At 33.1% G+C, this 17,248-nt stretch overlaps 1 non-coding gene across 1 annotated transcript; it reads right to left on the bottom strand.

Moving 5' to 3' along the window:
* Window positions 1–1,307: 1,307 nt before the first annotated feature.
* LOC112636796 lies at window positions 1,308–1,440 on the bottom strand. The gene has a single exon (XR_003122270.1). It is a non-coding gene; the product is annotated as a U8 small nucleolar RNA (small nucleolar RNA).
* Window positions 1,441–17,248: the final 15,808 nt, after the last annotated feature.

The following is a 17,248-nucleotide window of genomic DNA, read 5'->3' as shown; positions in this document are numbered from 1 at the left end:
AACAATTTGATGAATATTATATAAATAACAATTGTGATGTCTAATTTTTTGTATCAACGTGACTGGGCTAAGGGATGCCAGACAGCTGGAAAAACATTTCTGGGTGTGTCTGAGTGTGGTTTTGGAATAAACTAGTATTTGAATCAGTACACTGAGTAAAGAAGATCTGCTGTCACCAATGTTGGTGGGCATCACCCAATCCATTAAGAATTTGTATAGGACGAAAGGAGAAAGTGCTAGTGCTTTCTCTCTTTTCTTGAGCTGGGACATCCATCTTCTGCTCTTAGACATCAGAGCACCTGGTCCTTCAGCCTTCAGTCTCTGGGACAGCAGTCCCTGCTCCCACTTTCTGGCTCTCAGGCCTTTGGCCTTAAACTGGGAGTGGCATCATTGGCTTCCCTGGTTCTCAGGCTTTTGGACTCAGACTGAATTATACCATCAAGTTTCCTGAGTCTTCAGCTTGCAGAGAGCATGTTATGGGACTTCTCAGCCCCCATAATTGCATGACTCAATTCTCATAATAAATCTTCTCTTATCTACATTAAATTCTCATTTAATATCATTAATAAATTCTTGGAAAATATGAGCTTAAACAAAAATATGTGTAACAAAGCCAATGTTTTTCTTCTCATTGATGTTATAATGAAACAACCAACATTGAAGGAAACAGGAAATAACCTTATTTGAAGACCTGCTGTACATTGTTTTGCTTAAAATTGAAGTTTCCAAGAACCTATCAACAAAGTTAAGTGAGGGCTTATTGTATAACTATATTTATCCTATTGGTTTGGCTTCTCTGGAAAATGGCTTCAGTAAGTTTGAGGTTCTTATTGAAGCCACAAGTGGTGATAATCTAGTTAGGAATAGAAGGAGACATATTTTTGACTAAATTCCATGTCTTTACAATCCAAACTAAATGTATATTGTGTTTTCATAAGAGCAAAAATGATCACACATCATATAGAAATTCTATTCACTGTAAAAAATACTCAGTATAATTATAGATGTCGTTCAAATTTACAAGTTGAAAATATTAGTGAATAATGTTAATATTTTTTATATTGCAAAGTATTTTTCTCAAATTTCTCTGCTTAGATAGAGGTAGTGGAATTCACATCAAAGAAGTTTTTGGAACCTGTAGTTTAAGACAGAAAAGCATCTTATATTACTTATTGCCAACTGGACAATTTCAAAAGTTTTAATATTGACTTCTCCATTAGATTAAATAAATAAATGGAAATTTAAAAGTAATTAACCATGTAAGTGATCACCTCTTTATCATTCCTGGTAATTTTCTTTCAGGAAGAATCAGATAGGGGCAATCAGGGTACTGTAAGTCCTGATTACTCAGAGACATTAATCGCATATCATGTGAACCCCAATCATGTCCTAATTTGTCCTCCAAAAGAAGGAACAGGTAAGGATTATGCCAGCTGATAATACCTGGTGATATTTTAGAAATATAATTTCCAGACTCTATATGATCACTTTCTATATTAAAGTAGGACTTAGAAATATTAATATCAATAGTAATAGTTTATTTTATGTAAATAAAATAGCCCCTGATCTCCTTTCAGGAACCAATATATAAATTTACAAATATTAATACAAAGTGCATTCTAGGACAGGTTTATAAATGTCATTTTCCTTGTAGTTAATATTTCTTTGTTAGCACTATTTAACCTTTAGCAAATTTGGTTTTTGTAGTGTACTCTGAAAAATCACCACTTTTTGTCACTCTCTCGATATTTGATGTTGAAATCCACACAACATAAACAGAACACTACTGTCACTAGTTAGGGTATTTTACTATTCATTCACTATTGGAAAGATAAAACATAAAATGCAACAAAAATAAACATATAAAAATCTCACTTGAAGATGGCAGTTTTAATGGTATTGTCATTTTTAATTACCACTGGAATATAATATTTTATACTATTTTATTAACATATTAAACTTGTTAGTATTTAAGAGCAAATTCAATGTTTCATTTTTTCCTTAAAGTCATTATCTAGTTTATTCCTCAAAATGACACTTAAGCAATCAGAAAAAAAAAAAAAAAACTGCTGACAAAACTATTCCTTAGAAAATATAAGAACAATTTTCTCTCTATTAATTTGGTCCAAAAACAATTAGTAATTCCCAGAATCTAGAATTGCATGAATTTATAAAAAATGACAGTATATTTTAATATAAAATTAGTACCAAGTTTAGAAAAATAATGTGCTCATTTAAATTTTATTCCACTCAGGAATCAGTAAAATATATTAACTTAAATAATGACACAAATAGAAAAATACCTATTAGTCAAGTGATTAGGAGCAGAAACAATGAAGTAAGACTATCTGAGTTGAGCTGTAAGTTCTAACACTTCCAAGCCCTGTAATATTGGGCAAGATTTTAAAAGCTCTTTGTGCCTCAGGTTTTGCATCTATAAAAGAAAAATACTTAATATAAGAATATTGAGAGAATTGAATAACAATACATCTTAAGGACTTGAACAGTGTATCACGTGTAATAGGTACAATATAAATGTTAGGTGATAGTGATGAAGTTGATGATTATTTTCTTTAATAATTTGTTTTAATGTGCATTGTGGTCAGTTTCTATGACAGTGTCCTTATATATAACAATAATATATTCATTTTTTCTCAAAGATTGCAAACTATTGTAAGAAAAAATGTTTTAAAAAAAGTTGAAATAATACTTTTTTCATTCTGTCACATGAGTTAACATATGAAGTATAATCATATAGTCACATGAATTAAAAGCATTTAGACAAATACTTAACTAGAATAAGATTCAGTATTCTGTGAAAAATAAAGAATATGTACTTATATGACAGTGACATCTAATAATAGATTATCTGCTTCTTAATGTGGAAGGAAATATAAGTCCTCTACATTTAACTTCATAGCAAAATTGAAAGAAAATACAATTATGACAACAACTGTCAATCTTCTTTAATGCATGTTTTTAAAATTGACCAACTAAAACATGAAAGGAGAGAAAAAGAAGAAAATTGATAATTATTTAGTGTCGATCATGTGGTAGGCGCTGTTCTAGTTGCTATGAGCATTTAAAGTTATTTAATACACTGACACACTGATAGTATTCTATGACATTTAAATTAATATCTTCATTATTCTTATATGTCACACAATTTTAACAGTTTTTTTGAGGTATTATTGACATACAAAGAACTGCTCAAATTTAATGTGTCCAGTTTCATGAACCTGCACACACATGAACATCCATGGTACCATCACCACAAACAAGATAATAGACATGTCCAATATCTCCTAAAGTTACCTTGTGTCCATTTTTTTGTAGAGAGCATATGGACACAACACAAGATATCCTTTTTAAACAAGTTTTGAAGTGCACAATACCATATTAAATATAGGTACTATATTGTACAGAAGATCTATTATTCATCTATCATAACTGGCAATTTCCCATATCCCCTATTTCCCAGCCCATGGCAATCAATAGTCTCTGCTTCTATGAGTTTGACCATTATGACGATCTCATATAAGTGGAACTATGAAGTATTTGTCCGTTTATGACGAGTTTCTTTTACTTACCATAATGTCTTCCAACTTCATCCATGTTACAAATAGCAGGATCCTTCTCTTTTTCTAAGGCAAAAAGATCTGTTGTATCTATTTGTCACATTTTTATCTATTCATCTATTTTGATCTGATTTCTGACAAGAGTGGAAAGAATACACAACGTGGAAAGGAAATTGTCTTCAACAAATGCTATTGAGATCACTGGGTATCCCCAAGTAAAAGATTGAAGTTGGACTCCTTCCTTATACTATTTACAAAAATTAACTAAATTAAATAACCTAAATGTAAGAGCTAATACTATAAAGCTTTTAGAAGAAAATGATTACAACTTTATTACCTTGAGTTTGGCAATTGATTCTTAGATATGACACCAAAAATGCAAGTATCAAAATCTAAAACAAGCAGATAAATTAAACCCCATTAAACTGAAATACTTTTCTGCTTCAAAGGCATTATCAAGAAAATTAAAATACAACCTATAAAATGGGAGTGGATATTTGAAAATCACATGTAAGATAAACGTGTTATATGCAGAATATATAAATAATTCTCACCACTCAGTAACAAAAAGTGAAATAATCCAATTTAAGTATGAGCAAAAGATATACAAATGCCCACAAAGTACATGAAAAGTTGCTCAACATCGTTAGTCACCGTAGTGACTAATGCAAATCGAAACCACAATAAGATACCATCTTATATCCATTAGAATGGCTAGAACTACACACAAAGCAAAAATAAACAAAAAACAGAAAATAACAAATGCTAGTGAAGATATAGAGAAAGAGACACTCTTAAACCTTGCTAAAAGGAATGTAAATTTATTCAGCCACGTGGGAAAAAGTTTGTCAGTACCTCAAAAAATTGAATTTGAAAGTATTATATAACCCAGGATTCTACTCCTAGGTATTTACCAAAAAAAGTAAAAACAGATACTGAAGCAAAAACCTGTACATGGATGATAACAGCAGCACTATTCACAATAGCCAAAAGATGGAAACAACCCAGGTTCATCAACCGACAAATGGGCAAACAAAATGTGGTATATCCATATGATACAATAATAATCAGCCATAAAATAATGAAGGTCTGAGGCTTGCTATAATATAGATAAACCTCAAAAACATACTTTGTAAAATAAACCAAACATAAAATGTCATTTTTATGGTTATATGATTATTACCATTATGTGATTCCATTTATAGAAAGTATTTAAAATAAATGCATACAGAGAGAATGCAGTTTGTTTCCAGGGGCTGAAGGGACCGTGGGGGAGTGGAGGATGGGGAACGAATATTTGTATTATGAATTTGGGGGATTTGTGATAAAAACATTTTGGAACTAGACAGATATGGTGATTGTACAATATTGTAAATATACTAAACACCACCAAATTGTTTATATTAACATGATTAATTTTATGTTATGTGAATTGTACCTCAATAAAAAACAAATACACAACTTCTAAGGAAGGTGGGGTAGAGTTCAAAAGTCATCTTACGGAGTAACAAGCGTGTAAAAGAGAAGATGGAAGCAAAAATGTTAAGTGAGGTACTTAGATTTGGACAGAACCGATGTTTATGCCTCAGAGAGAGGAGAAAAATAGATAAGATGGATGTTTCATCAACTGTAAGACAAATAATATTTAAGACATTTATTTTATCTTTCACTTCTTTTTTCAATAGTGTTCAGACATGAAACTCATTTAGGGGAGGGATACATTTAAGGCTTTCAGAAATTTAAAATATTTTGATTAATTAGTATAGGGTCTCAATCTATTGCTCTAATATAAATAGTAAGATTTACAGAAAGAATACAAAGTTGTGAACAATAACAAAAGAAATAAAAATCTCTGGAATCGAAGGAAATTGATCTACAGGGTAATATTTTATGCCAACTTTAATGTCTATCATGAGACACGTTTTTGCACAATTATAGAATTCAAGGGTCCAAGAATCATGATGATATTGGATTTATCAAGAGCATCAACTGGAAAAAATAAATCAGTGAAAAACGTATTCAATATTTTGGTTAAATTAATTTCATAGAATTTGGCCGGGCGCGGTGGCTCAAGCCTGTAATCCCAGCACTTTGGGAGGCCGAGACGGGCGGATCACGAGGTCAGGAGATCGAGACCATCCTGGCTAACACGGTGAAACCCCGTCTCTATTAAGAAATACAAAAAACTAGCCGGGCGAGGTGGCGGGCGCCTGTAGTCCCAGCTACTTGGGAGGCTGAGGCCGGAGAATGGCGTAAACCCGGGAGGCGGAGCTTGCAGTGAGCTGAGATCCGGCCACTGCACTCCAGCCTGGGTGACAGAGCGAGACTCCGTCTCAAAAAAAAAAAAAAAAAAAAAAATTAATTTCATAGAATTTAATATCAACATCAACTACCAATAAAAACTGATGGTAGAATAAAATTGTTTTCAGATATACAAAAATTTCAAAAAATTGTTTGCTGTAAACATTTAAGTTGTCTACCAACATTAGATTCTCTTGTTTTTACTGGGAACCTAGATGGACTATACTTTTTACCTCCTTGCAGTTGCATAGATGCCATACAAATTCTGAACCTAGTTTTCTGAGCTGTGAGTGGAAATAACATGGACCACTTTGTGGACTAAGAATGGAAGCGTTGATGGGGAATTTCTGCACTTTCCACTTTACCTCCAAAGTGACAAGGGAGGCCACAGTCACAAAAATAAATTAGCCCAATTCACTAAGTCACTGCTGCCCTGATGAGTCACCTAATCCATACCAGAATTAGTATGAGTGAAAAGTAAACCTGTGTTGTGTTTTCTGCTGAAAATGTTTGCAGCCTAACTGAACTAACAGTGAATAATGAATGATATACTCTAATAAAATAGTGGGGTTACCTAAGAAAAGAAAATACAGGTGATAGAGGAAATGAGAAATCCAATAGAAAGGAAAGAAGCAAGTAAATCCAATAGAGAAGATAGAAAAAAAAAAAAAATCAATGGCAATAGTGTTTGCTCTCAGAATGAAAACTTTGCTGCTAGTCTTGTTGACAACTAGTGTTGATTTGAATAAGCTTTTAGAAGATTCTAGACAAGATATCCTTAAGGAAAAGGAAGGAACAATGGAAATAAAAGGCTTTTAGTTGTTATTATGTTCATTCTTCTGTCCCTATTAAGTAATGTCATTACTGAAATAAATGGAAATAGCATTAAAAACTGTACAGATTATTCTATGCTGAGGGCAGAAACTAGCACTTGATTAAACACTTTAATAGATTGGCTCAATTTTGAGATCTTTTCATCTCCCTAATTACCAGTTTTTCATAAAATTACAAAACTATCTTATTTTCACTTTAATCATGAATTTCATTCTTTTTTGTTCTAATGTATATATTTTATATGTAGTTTAACTCTATAAATTTTCTTATAAACAGCATTTGTATATGTTGTATTGCTTTTCCCATTCACTTAAAAATATTTTCTAATTTTTATTTATATATGGGTTATTTATAAGTGTATTTTCTTAAATTCCATACAGTGGGGCTTTTCTAGTTATATTTATATTATTATTTTTTGTAATTGTGCTATACCTGATTTAAATACTTTGAAAGTTGTGCAGAATTGTTTTGTGTTCTAGTATTCCATCGATGAAGTAAAATTACCATGTGTTTTAAATGAATATGTACTTCTTAGTCCCCTGTTTATATATGCAATTTAAGTCAAGTTTGTTAATATTTTTCAGGTATTCTAAATAGTTACTGTGAAAGGAAAATATCTTGGGCCCCCAAAATCACTGAGCTAAAGAGAAAATTCAGGATGGGAACTGCTCAGGGAAAATCTGTTTCCCATCCTATTAAGTCATCCCTCTGCTCACTGACATAGTTGCATATTCTGATTGCCTCATTTAGAATGGTTTACCAGACACTCAAAAGAATACAACTGTTTGTCTGTCACCTACCTGTGTCCTGGAAGCCCCTTCTGTGCTTGAAGTTGTCCCTGACTTTCTGAATGGAACCAGTGTACTTCTTCCATATATTGATTGATGTCTCATGTCTCCCTAAAATGTATAAAACCAACCTGTGCCCCGACCACCTTGGGCACATGTCCTCAGGACTTCCTGAGGCTGTATCACAGGTGCATCCTCAACCCTGGCAAAATAAACTTTCTAAATTAACTGAGACCTGTCTCAAATTTTCAAGGTTCACATTACTGAATTTTTTGTCTGGCTGTTTGATGAGTTACTCCCACAATAATTGTAAAGTTGTCTATTCTCTATTCTATATTTTCATTGTTTTTAAATATATTGTTATATCTACTTTACGAGTTGACCTTTTGACTTTATCTGTTCCTCTTATCTCTAGTAACACTCCTTGAATTTAGATACAATTGATCATATATTAGTATGACTTCCTTTGGCTTTTTAAAAAATTATGTATTATATACAGAACGTTTCCTATTCTTTCTTCTTCAACCCTCTGTGTCCTTGTATTGAATGGATGTCCTTTGTATGCAGAATAGAAATGTGTTTTCTTTTTATTCATCATAAAATTGCCCTAGACCAAATTGCCCTAGAAATTGCCATATCCCTGGGCAACATGATGAAAATCTCTCCTACATGAGTAGCTTTACTGGTAAAGGATGGAGAAAAATAACTATTCCCTTCCTGCCCAAAAGAGAGAGCGAATGAAAAGGACAAGAAAGGAACTCATTTTTGTTTTTGTTTTTGTTTTTGTTTTGATATGGGATGGAAAGGATCATGAGTTATTAGCCTAATGTTAGGAATCTAAATGAATCTTTACAAAGGGCAAGTGGATCCAATGGTTCTGGCTTTTTGACCTAGAGCCACCTCCAAGGTGTAGATTCCATACATTTTGAATTGAAAATATCTAGGATGCCAGTGATCTAATTAAATTATCGTCTAGGGATTAAGCTAGGGACCTATTCTGGGCTATAACTGTTTGGTCTTCTTGAATGACAATAATTAAGTACACAAATAGCTAAATGCTATAGATCTAACTCTGAAGGTATGTGAAAAGTAGTCTAGAAGAAATGAAAGCAAACATCTAATATTTATATTGTGAATATTCCTTGTCTTGGGAGCCCAGGACTCTATACAGGAATACTGAGAAATCAAGAGTAGTTTTATTTTCTCACACTCATTTTTAAATCAGTATACTGTTTATTTATACGTAAAAAATGTAATGCTGTAGTGGGGTTTGTACCTACTATTTTTCTATTTGTTTTCCACTTGATACAACAGTTGTATGTTCTTGTTTTCTTTTCTCTTTTAGTCTTCTTTTTATTAATTAGTGTTTTTCAGTATTCTGTTTTGTCATTCTACTAGCTAGAGAGATACACATTTCATTACTGCTAGAAATTACAAGCACAGTTGAATCATTAGGGGTTAATATAACTGATTACTTTGCTTCCCAGGATAATAATACATTAGAACTCATTAAATCAATTTCTCTCTCCTATTTTTTGTTTTGTTTTCATGCATTTATGGTTCTACATTTTAAAAAACCCATATGTATCAATGATATTGTTTATACAATAGATATTTATTAACATTTACTCACAAAATCACCCCTTTTGTCATTCTTCACTTCTTATTGCATATTGTTACTTTTGTCTGAGATTGTGTTTTCTCTGTCAGAAGAACTTTTGTAAAATAATTATTTTTGTAAAATCTTCTGGAAACAATTTTTGTTTGTTTGTATTTGTATGGAAATGCTTTTACTTTTAAATGATATTTTTGATGGAAGTATAATTTCTAGGTTTGCTAGTTATTTTCTTCATCACTTTAAAGGTATCATTTATTTTCTTCTCTTTTATGGAATTATTTGAGAAATAAACTGTCAATTTTATTATTTCATCTTTCAAAATGACATACAGTTGGTCTTCTGTATCTGTATCTGTGGGTTCTATATCCATGAATTCAATCAACTGCAAATGGAAAAACTACAAAAAATCTGCATCTGTACTGAACACCTACAGACTTTATTTTTTATTGTTCCTTAAAGGAATTAGTATAACAACTATTTACATAGCATTGGCATTGTATTAGGTGTTATAAGCAATGTAGAGGTGATTTAAAGTATACAGGAGGATGTGCAAAGGTGATATGCAAATACTACTTCATTTTATATTAGGAATTTGAGCATCCATAGATGTTGGTATATTTGGGAGGTCCTGGAACCAATCCCCCATGAATACCAGAGAGCAACTGTATCTCTTTTATTTGGTTACTTTTAAAATTCACTATATACCTTTTGATTTTCAGAAGCTTTTTGTACATTTTGACTAGTTGTGTCTTTCTGTATGTTTATCTTGCTTGATTTTCATGAGATTTTATTTTGATGTTTGTCTTTATATTTAGAAGATTCTTCTCCTTTCCTTCTTTAGAAGGTTGCTTCTCTATTCCATTCTCTTCCTCTTCTGGGACCCTAATAATATGTATATTTAGTATTTAAATCAAGTCCCATGTGTTTAATATCCTCTGTATTTTCCTTTCTAAAAATCTTTGTTTCTTGGGTGAATCATTTTCTACTGTTCTATTTAGTTAATCTGTCTTCTGCTATGTCCAATCTGTTATTGAATACATTCATTCTAAATTTTCCATTCTTTAAAAAAATGTCAGAATCTCCATTCAATTCTTGTAGTCTTTAGTTCCCTGGTAAAATTCTATATATTGCTTACTATTGCCTTTGTTGTTTTAATCACAGTTTTAAAAATTTTATTACTAGTTAGTTCAAAATATGTGTCACCTCTGAGTTTGTTTCTATAAGCTAGTTTCCTTTTTTTGTTTTTGCTGTTTTTGTTAATATGAATGATAGTTTTAACAATATTTTAACATTGTCCATGTCAAACTTTAGAGACTATGACTTATTTGATTTATTGTCAGAAAACATTTACTTTGTCCTTCATCAAAGAGCTATACAAGGGAGATTATCCCAAATTACAGTCTAAGCTGACTCTAGTGGGATTTCACTTTGGAAACATGACATTATCTCTTGTTAACAATAATTCCTATGGCATAAGCCTCCAATCATTTTGGCTGCAAACTTGGAGTGTTTATTGGCACCTTTATTTCTTGGTGAATTCTAAACTACAGTTTTCTTCCTTAATATTATAAGAGTGCAAAAATTGTTCTGTATTTTTGTTTTGTTTTTTCTTCTTGATTTATTTGTGTCTTGCCCTGCTTGATTAGAATTCAGCAAAACCGTCAAGGGGAAAACTGCTGCATACAGCCTTACCTGTAATTACCTCCATTCTTTTTCAGATTGGGATCTTTTCTGGGTAGGGGGATATGTGAAGATCTTGATCTTTTATGTCATGGTTACCTTGACTTCAACCTTCATTTGGTTGCTCAGCCCACCTTTCCATCCAGAGAAATATTTAAAAATATTTCTTTTAGTGCAGTCTGCTGGCATCGAATTCCTGAAGAAAAACTGTACCAAAAAAAAAAAAAAAAAAATTAGATTCATCTCAAAGGAATTTCTTTCTTCCAAGATTTGGACCTTCAAGCCTTAGATGTCTTAGCAATTCTCTGATTTCTTTAAATTGACTTAAAAATGTATGTATTACTGTTGCATTTTGTCTGACCATTGGTCTATTGTATTGGTCTGCTCCGACTGCTATAGCGAAATACCCTTGACTGAGTGGCTTAAAAAAAAAGACATTTATTTCTCACAGTTCTTGAGTCTGGGAAGTCCAACACCAAGATGCATGTCAATTTAGCTCCTGATGAGGACCTACTTCCTATGAAGAGTTAGACAGCCACATTTTCACTGTCTTGCCATATGGTGAAGAGAGAGAGAGTTTCTTTTTATAAAGCTGCTAATCTTATCAAGAGAACCCTATTCCCATGATTTTACCTAACCCTGATTACCCACCCCCCACCCCACAAAGGCCCCATCTCCCAATACAGTCACAATGGGGGCTTAGGACTACAATATATTACAGTTAATCCATAAATTTTCAGTCTAAATGATTGTGTCAAGTGCCATGGTCTTAGCTTTCCTACTGCTTCCCAAGGTATCTTCATTTGAGGTAAATGTCTGAAAAAAGTGTAAAGATTGTTGTTGTTCCTTTATCTCTTCCACAGCCCACGTCTTCTGACATATTACAATGGCCCTAACACTTAATCGAGGTGTTACTTTGCAACTTTTGTCTGTAGGTATTGCAAATTGTTTGACTCATTTGAAGCAAGTATTAAATGTGATTATTTCCCCTTATTTTGAAAAATATGTTCTGGACTTGACACTTTTTGTGCTTATTTTGGCATTTCATGCCCAACCACCTTAAAATAAATAAATATTGGAAGCTGGTATTCTGCCCCTGTGTTTGTTCTTTATCACACAAAAACACCTCTGTAATACTTAAAGTACCTCATAATCTTAACTGCACTGAAACTCCAAACTTTAAGTCTGTATCAAGTTAGTGTCTTATTTCCTTTCTGCTTAACTGGCCAGGGATATTGAGAAGGTACATGTATACATACTTACAGGTAGTTCTGCTCTACAAGGTCACCTAAATACCCAAGTTAGTTCTACCTTCTGCTGGGTTATGTATCTGTTACATCATTTTCATAGACAGTTTAGAATCTATGTCAATAGTATATTCTATAATATTGCAGCTTTAGGAAGGTGAAAAGAGAGAGGGATTACCCTTTCAATTACTTAATGTCATTATATACATTGCTTGTGCTCCACTGGTATTAAATTAATTATATAACCAAATGGATTTGCAAGGGGGCTGGGAGATACAATCTTTAAGTCATGGGCTTGGCTAAAACTTGGAGAGTTCTATTGCTAAATATTAGAGGAAAACATTTTATATTAGAAGGTAATTTTCAGTCTTTAACCCTGGGTTTGTCAGCTACTCACTATTTTCCTATGTTATTTTGGTGGTATAAAGACTTTAAAGCACTGCCAGAATTTCTGCTTGATCTCTGCAACCTCGAAGTTTCTCTATTATAGCTTTTCCATCTCAAAGCAGTTTGGGATTTTTATTTTTATATTTTCAGTCATTTTAGATTCTTACTTGGTAGTAATAGAACAGGCTTAGAATCGTGGTTTTGTGGTAAATTATAAGATTTCTTTCTTATGTAAGTCTAAGACAAGCCTGATTAAACCAGTACTTAGACACCTGTGTGAGGTCCTATTGCTGGGTCATGAAACAGAAAAAAATGGAAGAGGCTTAAACTATATGAATTATTGAAAGAGTAACATGGGAAGTTAGATTCTGCTGAGACCAGATTCAAATGCACAGATTTATTTGGCTACTACTCTGTGAACACTGGGTAGTGAATAAAATGATAGGTTAAAAGACACATGTGCATTTACTCATGAGTTTATTAGAGGAGAAAATATTAATTAAATTACCAATACTGGATTTTGCTATGGCTTGAATGTTTGTCCCCTCTGAAACTCATGTTAAAACTTAATCCCTATGTTAATAGTATTAAAAGAGGAGGAAATCCAACTATGGTATTTGAGAGCTTGGATCTTTGGGAGGTAACTAGGATTAGATGAGGTCATAGGGTAGGGCATTGGTGGCTTTATAAGAGGAGAGAGACCTGAGCCAGTCTGCTCAGCCCCCTTGTCTTGTGATGCCTTGTGCCACCTCAGGAATCTGCAGAGAATCTCACTAGCCCTTACCAGATGCAGCCCCTCAACCTTGGACTTAGTATGTGAATTTAGTATGCAAAATCATCTTAATTGCTTGTGACTTTGGTTCAACATCTTAAGTTTCAACTGGTTTTCATCTTACACATGATATTTCTGTATTTATAGTGATTTCCCCAGTAATTCTTGTGAGAATTCATTCTACCCATTTCCTGATGCCTTGGGCTCTCCCAAAATACTTATCAATTATTTAATTAAGATACATTTTCATAAGAAACAGCATAAAATTAAGGGTTCATGGAAATGTCATTTAAATGCCAAAATATGACCTCCTATGTTTTCCTAAATTTTATCAAAATAATCATTTATAACTCTAAATATAGTAAAATGCATAATAATTTGAATAAAAAATAGGATAAAATATAATAATAATAAAATACATTTTTTAGGGTCAACTAAACACATTTATTGTTTTGAATGGAAATAATAAAGGTATTCTGAACCAATTCCACTTTATGGAACATTTTCATAGGCCATTTCTTGCTCAAAATTGTCAAGAATCAGACTTTGCCTCCTCAGTGTTGTTCATTTTATTTCTGTTTCTCTGATGACAACGGGGTTTTTATGGCAACACTTTCAGATGCTCCTTTTGCACATGGTCAAAGATGGCCTGCTTTTGTATTTATATTTACTTATTTTATCATATTGAAGCCTCAAGAATCCTAATCAAAGCGAGGGCAAAATCCATGCTTAATTTTTTTATTTTTTTATTTTTATTTTATTTTTTCCTGAGATGGAATCTTGCTCTGTCTCCCAGGCTGGAGTGCAGTGGCGCAGTCTTGGCTCACTACAACCTCCACCTCCCAGGTTCAAGTGATTCTCCTGCCTCAACCTCTCGAGTAGCTGAGATTATAGGCACCTGCCACCATGCCCAGCTAATTATTTTGTATTCTTACTAGAGATGGGGTTTCACCATGTTGGCCAGGCTGGTCTCGAACTCTCAACCTCGTGATCTGCCCGCCTCGACCTCCAAAAGTGCTGAGAGTACAGGCGTGAGCCACCGCACTGGTCCATGCTTAATTTTTTTAATGGAGCATTCTTGATTTTAGATCTGCCTCAGTAGCACTCTGGCTTAGATTCAGTAAATCTCATCACCTTTCTGTCCTCTGTTCATGTTTTTCATTGATCATATTCTTAACATCAGTATAACTCTAACCAAAGATCTAATGTGGGCTACTTACCTATTTATGAAATCATTAGTCTTTTCATTTCTCACTTTGCTGTAGCATTTTCGAGTCTGGCTGATACTCATTGATTAAACCAAAGACATTCCCACCTCAGAACCTTCCCACTTTTTCTGTTCCCTCTGTCTAGAATGCATTTTTTTGTTGCTGTTTCTTGTTCATTTGTTTTTTCCACCTCTGTCACTTTAGGTGTGTGCTCAAATATTTTCCTATTGAAGATGCTTTTCCTAACTACCTTAACTAAAAAGATTTGTTTCTTCATTGCCACCTGAGCATGATATCTCTGTCTCCTGTATATTTTTCAGCAAAGTATTCATTACAGTTGATAGTACATTATATATTTGTTGTTCATTTTTTGTCTTTTCCCCTTAAGAGAGTGTAAGCTTCAAGAGAATAGGTACATTATCTGCCCCCCCCCCACACTATTTAATTTCTAGTGGGTATGACAGTTCTTGTTACATAGTAAATGCTTAATAAAAATGTATTGAGTGAATGAATCAATGACCTTGATTGTTCCATGACATAAGAAATTGCTGAAAAGTTTAAAGGATGCCATCCTAACATGACTCAAGGAAAACATTAAAACTGAAATAAAATAAAAACATGAATAAGACACAATGAAATGGTAAATGGGTAGAAATATGAAAACAATTGAATCCTCTTAGGAGAGATATAGTCTCTAAAACTAAATAGTATTCTACTTAAATATATCACAAAATCAATTTATTGAAATGTGCAGCCGATGAAAATACTTCGGCCTTAGCACTTGAAAATTTCCATATGTTTCCTCAAACTAAGGCTTGCGTATGTAAAACTATTTTAAATAGAATGTGCACATTACTAAAAACAAACCGGAAATGATAAGGAAAGTATTAATAAAAGAATGAAAGAGGAGGAAAGAAATAGATGATTTTATTATTCTAAGTACACTACTCAACAAGTGGTCTTCGTGAAGCTATTTTTTTTTCTTTGAACTGTACTTGATCACTGCAACAGATCCAAAGTCCAAGGTCTGTAATCTAGCCGTGTGGGTTACCTCTCAGTCTAACACAGACTGGAGAAATTGCCTCATTGTGCCACAGCACCCGTGACCTTGAAATGTAAAACAACCTATTTAGAATCTTGTCAAGATAAATGATTACCCTTTTCTTTGACTAGATCTAAATAATTTATTGCTTCTTTTATAAAGTAGGGAAGACTTAAGAACACCAAGTGGTGTTAACATACACACAAAAGGTTTTCTTTAGTCCCTTGATTTCTACACAAATTAGTTTTGAGTAAGAATCAGATGTAACCAGCACCAGTTTTCAAAACACTTTAAATATTTCATAATTTTTTTTCAAATAATGGCAGGATACAAAGCAAAAAATCGTCACAAGTAAAGGAAGAATAATTCTGCAGCAAATTTCCAAAATGCCTCACAGGCTGAAAATAGGATTCTCGGTTCTCTTAAATACCACCAGCAAATGGAAACACTGCAAAATATCCACAAGTAGGGTCATCTTTCGTATGTGGAGAAAAACTTTCCTCAGTGTTCTTAATGTGCTTTGTTTGTTCATTTAATGACAACATTCTCTGAGCCTGTAGATCCCTAGATGACTTTGAAAGTGCTCAACTTTCAATATTATACAAAGCAGCTCACCTCTCCCCTTTTACAAGCAATTGGTATACACATTTTGTGCTGCAGCTGTTGTGTGTAAACAGCATTTGGCTTGTCATCCTGAGACTTGCATTCAAATGGCAACTGTCCACATTACTGCTAGCTGTATGACCTTGGTCAAACCATATTATGACTGTATCTCTGAGTTTCATTTTCTTCTTAGAGAAAATGGGCTAAGATTTCATAGAGTTAATGGGAAACCTAAAGGTGATAAAGTATTTGGAAGCATAAAATACATTTTCTGTCTCACTGAAGATACTCAATAATAGTTAGTTGAATTATTTAGCTGCCTTTTGTCAACATTAAAATGCTAGTTTACATTCTAAAATTCTTCATCTTTTTAAATTAAAGATTTCAGTGTAGTAATGAAATCTCTCTTCAACACAAACATCTTTTATTTCCTCAAAAGTGTTTCTCCTAACTTTATTCAAGGTCAACTCAGCATATAAACAATTTTAATATATCAAAATAAAAAGAAGTCTAGACTTACATAAGCTAAGACACCACATAAAAGACTATTACAAAGGGAGAATGCTGTAACCATAATATCCCAAAGTGTTTCCAAGTAAAGGAGAAAAGGACTTACCTCTTTTATAGAGATAAGTAATAACAAGACAGGAAAGAACCACACATGGAGGAGTGGGGTAGCAGGTGGCATGACAAAGGAACTGAAGAGAAAATTTTTTTTCTAGTCAGCTGATTCTCAGCAGAGGCCGTTAATAGGGCATTGTTCTAACTTTCAGTGCTCAAGCTCAAGGATGGGACAAAGTTCAGGGGTCTAGGAAAAGGAGAGAGTCCTCATTAAGTTTCTGTCAAGTTATGTTAGCAGGTATTTGGTGGGCATTCGGCCAAACATAAAAGAAACAAGCATAACAATAATATTCTTTTTTGTAATGCTGAATATCTAGAATATCATTGAACATGTAGTGTTTTCCATGTGAAATAATAATGCATACAATGAAGCATAAACAAATGAACAATTACGAATAACCTAATTTCAATATATGCTAATAACAAACGCAGTCATGTAGATGTTGTAGTAAAAGTTAGATCTTTCAAAAGGTATAAGGATTCTAGAAACTGACAATCTAAGTATGTCCTACCTGCCCTTCCTCCCCCAAATTCTCTTTCAGCCATCCTCCACTCTTGTCTCCAGTAGT

The sequence above is a fragment of the Theropithecus gelada genome, chromosome 12, assembly GCF_003255815.1.
Source record: "Theropithecus gelada isolate Dixy chromosome 12, Tgel_1.0, whole genome shotgun sequence".
NCBI lineage: Eukaryota > Metazoa > Chordata > Mammalia > Primates > Cercopithecidae > Theropithecus > Theropithecus gelada.
The sequence above is the reverse complement of the archived record's forward strand: the minus strand, read 5'-3'. Positions and strand labels throughout refer to the sequence as shown.